Source organism: Aptenodytes forsteri, unplaced genomic scaffold, assembly GCF_000699145.1.
Source record: "Aptenodytes forsteri isolate BGI_AS27 unplaced genomic scaffold, ASM69914v1 Scaffold346, whole genome shotgun sequence".
Lineage (NCBI taxonomy): Eukaryota > Metazoa > Chordata > Aves > Sphenisciformes > Spheniscidae > Aptenodytes > Aptenodytes forsteri.
Genome location: NW_008794078.1, coordinates 1824511 through 1829815, shown reverse-complemented (window position 1 = coordinate 1829815; position 5305 = coordinate 1824511). Strand labels below are relative to the sequence as shown.

Here is a 5305-nt window from a genome sequence, read left to right as displayed (position 1 = left end):
GGGGGGAGAAGGGGAGCGAGGCTCAAGCAATTGTATACTGAGAGAAACCTTCCCGGTGAAGTTGGGAGATTCAACCCTTTGGCACACCAGGATACATGCATATCTGACCTCATGGGTTTATTTAACTCATCACATAAGGACTAAACTACTATAGCAGGAAATGCAGTTATTACACTCAGAATTTGATAAATTACAGATGAAGAAGAAGATCTGTCAGGTCTTTTAGTCTAAACTCCAAGACCATCCTCTGCACTACACTCTGCTGCTGCAGCCAGGGCCTTCAATCCTGACAGTAGCTGGGTCCCAGTTTGAGGACGGAGGCATCTGCCTTGGAAAGCTTCACAGGAGTTTGGTGTCTCCTGAAGTGTTGAGCACCCCCCTGCAGGAACTGGGCCCCCAGGGAGCACCCTTAGTCCCACACTCTGAAACCACGTGGGAGCGCAGGCCCTGCCTGCCCCTTGTGCTGGGGGGGTGACGCGCTGCGTCCCCACCTGCGCATGAAGCAATGGCAGCTCTGACAGAGGGCTGGGGTGGGGGGGCTGCACTCTCACCCCCTGCTCTTCTGCGTACAGGAAGCATTTTCACACGGTGGTGTTGAAATCCTTTCCTCAGCTTCTGCCTGACTAAGGCTATGCCAGCAGCCTTTGCTTCCTCCGGTAAGACTTTCAGGAGCTTGCTAGCCACAGACAGAATAGCTTTTGCACCAGAGCAAGGATGCGTTGCTCCAGATGCACCATTTGTCTTCACTTCTCCCCCATCAAAGCATGTCCCTCACTCAGGACTACATCCATGTCAGGTTTCATTTGAGAACAAAAGAATGCCGTAGGGCTTTCTAAAGAACAAAAATCAGCATAAATGCATGTGCTTTTCTCCTGGTCAGATGATAGATTTTGAAGAAGGAGACAAAAGGAATTTTACCAAACTTGCCCTGCATCATAAATCATTTCTGAGCTAAGAGTAAGTAGGGCAGTTCAATCCCCGGCGCTGTCTCTTCCAGGATGTTTCAGAGCGCCTGGAAATGCTCCTCTACACAGCACAGTCCCAGCCTCATTTTGTCACCATTATTTTTGTGACATGAAGATCCCCCCAAAACGCAGAGGAATGAAGGAAGCGCTGTGCTGTGACAGAGGCACGACCTAATATTACGTGTGTGAAGGGGGAGGGCTTTACGCTCAGCAACCCTCTGCCGCACACCACCACCCATCTTCGGTGAGCAGACAGGGTTTGGTTTGTTGAAATATCCATGATAACTTGGGTGAAACAGCACGGTCCCTGTGACAGACACTTCTTCCAGTGCTTGTGAAATGGCAGGTTCCCTCTGACGCTCTCCCCCACTACCTGCATGGACCCAGTTTACCAGACAAGCTGTATTATCACATCTAAATCAAAACTGGAAGGAGCAGAGGCCATTACTACACTTCACTTGCCTGTCCCATAGGAGGGGGGTGTAGGATTGCAGGCGTTGCAGAGCAGCACCCCGTGCTTGGCCTGCTTCCACATCTTAGGGCAAATGTTTGGCTTTCTTCTCTTATTTTCCCAGGTAGAGTGGTGAGGTGCTGGAGCGCTAACCCAGTTGCCCTTTTAATAGGATCACAGACAGCCCCCTGTTCATCCCTGCATCCCTCCCTCCATTTAACAAAACGCTAATAAAATGGCATGGAGATTTCTGCCTCATTCTTTAAAAAAAAAAGTGGAAGATGCATTCCAGCCCCAGCTACCCAGAGAGAAGTTGCAACAGGCATATAAATAGATTTTTAACCCCAAACCTGACTGCTCTCATACAAGCTTTATTATGCAGCTATCGCCTAGCTATCGTCTAGGAGACAAAACTCACCTTCCTTATCTGAGTACAATTCCCAGTTCTCCCAATGGGATCCACGCCTGCAAAATGGCTGCACCAGGCAGGTCTAACACCAATTTGATTGTCACACCCGGGTCCTGCAGTAGCTAAGGACTTGCAAACATCCCCAAGAATGTCTGACAAACATTTAAAAGCAAAGAGCCCTTGTGAAGCAGGACAGGGGGCAAAAGAAGTCAGGGTTTCAATGCAAAAAGAAAGGAGCTTCAGAAAGCATTTGCTGGACGTTAAATCCAAAATCAGATTGGGTGAAGTGAGCCTCTTCTGGTTAAAAATAAGTCCCAAATCCAGATCATTTTCTAGCATATTATGCAATTAAAAAAAGAAAAGCAGGGGGGAGGGAACAAGCTGAGCGGAGCTGAGGAACGGGTAGGCTGCCATCCAAGCTCCTTGGCCAGCTGCCAGCGATCCCCGCGCCTGGAATCTCGGGTGAACAAAACCTCTGAAATTTAGCACTACTGCCGAAGTCTGGTTTTTCTCTGCTCCCTAGTGTCACTTCCATGGACTACTCCAGAGCTGTGCACGTGGGTTTGGGGTGTGAGGGGGGGGGTTTGCTGTTCAAATGTTCACGACAGACACGCTTCCTTCCACTTCGGACAGATAGAGCGAGAAAGGGAAGATGGGCTAGCAAGAATTGAAACCCCTGCCCGAGTCCAGCACGTTTTCAAAGCAGCGGTGGGTTAGGAGGAGAGATAGCAGCTTTCCGTCCCTTCCTACTATCTCCTCCCCCTGAAAAAAGACAGGCTCTGTCCTAAAGACATACCAATGCTCCTTCCACAATGCTCTATTTAAAGGAGACATTTTTAAATGGCTCAGAGACTACGAGACTTTTGAAGTTTGTCAGGCTCTGCGAGGAATGTATAAAAGTATTCACTGCACAAAGCAAACCTTTTTCCCCGTGATAAAGAAAACAGACCATTTGGATGGCCACACTCCGCTCCCTGTGCTCGATTATTGATTATTATTCTCAGGGGACATCGGCAGGCATTTTGAATGAACCCAGTTGAGCCCATTTGCATCCAAGAATGAGGTGCTGGTAGTGAAGACATTTTTTAAGCTGACTGGTAAGACCTATGGGATGATCATTAGTAAACGCAACAATAACCTCACTACGTCATTTTCCAGGAAGCTTAGAAACAATTTAAGGTTTCCTGCATGTGTGACTGTCAAGCTTTCACATCTCACTCAATCTTCACGTAACTTGGTTCAGAGCTTGTCCTTTTAAAAGATCAAATAGATCAGGCAACTCCCAATTTCACCTACTGGCTTTTCAGTGCAGCTTTCAGTTTCCTTTTCCCCAGAAATGCTCTCTGAAGCAAGTTTAACTGTTAAAGCGGCAAAGCAGGATGCCAGCCTAAGCAACGGGGTTTTATTCTCCACAACAGGGGGCTCAAATGAGCACCTCTAGACTCTCAGCTTTATAGAGTTTTATTTTATCCCCTTCTCCTCTGGCACACAAATGGGAATTGTAACAACATTTTCCTCCAGTTTCCATAAATCACTTTATTCATGCTAAGCAAAGCAAGGGGGCGGTATCTTTTTAGACCAACTGATAGAGTTGGTAAAAACAGACGGCCTTCAGGCTTGCAAGCCTTTCTCTGGATCTCCAAAAAGTAATTTTATAGTTTCTGACCACGACAGCTTAAGATGACATTGCCTGTTTGTTCTTTACAGTTCAAACATCTCTTCCCTCTTTCAACCAACAGTTTCATACCTACATTAAAGAGATCAATTTTGTACATCTTAAGATACTGAACAACATTTGGAAAAAAAAAAAGCAAGCTGTACAATACCAACATTTGATCTGGTTCAGTTCTGTTGGTCTCAAAAATTTTGCTCCTAGCCTTTCCAGCCAAAGCTCCGGCTGGGAAAATGAAAACACCAAACTTACAGATTGGGTTGGCCAAAGATCAGTACAAAATGAGATTTACTCACACCCTCCCAAGTGTCAGAAGACAGAGTTGGCCTACCAAGTCATACAGCCATAATGGGGACAGCCAGACAACAGCAACCCACCAGAACACAAGACTGGACAGACAGCGACAAAGGGTCATGTCCATGGAGGGTCTTTCGTGCATCTATTTTGGCTGAGCAGCAATCCCAGCCAGATGTATTTGCTGCATTTCCATCCATCTGCCAGCAAACATCATTCTGGGGCCAAGCGTCAAGAGTTGAGATGGGACATCGCTTCGTTTTTGTTGTTGTTTTAATAAAGGGTGTTGCAGGGTTTTGGTATGCAAGTTAGTTTTCAATGTTACTTAGGTATGTGGAACCAGAAAGCTGAAGAAAGGCAATGGAAAAACTGCATTTATCTGGGGATTGGGACGGGGGGAGTTACTTGGAGATCTTCCCCAACATTAACCACCAATTGGCTCCAGCTCTGGAGACCCAGACCCAAAAGCTGAACCATTGTTGCTGAGAAAGATTCAACTTGCTTTTTGCCCATTTAGGGTGATTGCACGCGCCTCAGAGCCAGAGAAACCGTAGCATTGTTTGGGAGTTGGCTTTTCTTAATTGAAAAACAAAAGTAATATATATTTTTTTCATTTGTATGTCATTTAGCTTCCTTTTATTGGCTCTGCATGCTCTTCAGACAGAGCTAGAAAAAAATGCAGTTGGGGCTCAGCAGAAGAGATAATCAGCCTGGAGCGGGTGGTTCTCTGGAGTCAACCATCATCGATTAAACACAGAAAAGCTTGTGCAATGCCTATGTCTCTGAGCCCACTTAGTGATGAATCCTTCGCTCTCCAGAGGACAGAGGTATGCGCACATCGTGAGAGAAGTATTGTATTTATCAATCACATCGTGAGAGAAGTATTGTATTTATCACAATTACTAAGTATATCATTATCACAATTACTAAGTACAATTACTTAGGACTGTATACCTTGTCACTGCTGGACTATTTCTGAAGTCTTTAATAATCGTGAGTTTAGCATAGGGAAGCACTGGATATATAAAAATGGAGGGGAGTAAGTGATTTGGTTATCTCACCAATAACAAAAATACCCTTTAATGTTAATTCTCAAAGGCTTTTAACAGTTTAGTTTAAAACATCCCTCAAGACTGAGGGCTTTTCTTGGAAATGAATTCCACAACCCACTAGTCCCTCCCCGCTCATCAAGGCAGACAGGAAGGAAAAAAAGAAAGAGGAACCAAACACCAAGAGGGACAGCGGAAAGGGATCTTTAAGAAGTTACATTTCCACTCACATATTTACACCACCGTTTCAGTTGGTCTAGGGGATGAACAGCTTAATACGGTGAGGTTCATTTTTAGAATGAACACCACATTGCTCAAAAAGATAAAAGCATCAAACCCCAGAGTCCACAGGCAACCATGCCTCCACACACAGCCAAAAGCCAAAGGAGAGGTGCGAACAGCAGGGGCTTGTGCAAAAAGGAGTTTAAAGCAGGACCGGTTACTTTCTGAAATCTGGTAATTAAA

General features: G+C 45.6%; 1 protein-coding gene across 1 annotated transcript in view; it reads right to left on the bottom strand.

Moving 5' to 3' along the window:
- The window catches only part of SERTAD2 (SERTA domain containing 2), a 19657-nt gene that overhangs the window by 1801 nt on the left and 12551 nt on the right, over positions 1–5305 (bottom strand). The gene's annotated exons all lie outside the window — the stretch shown is intronic.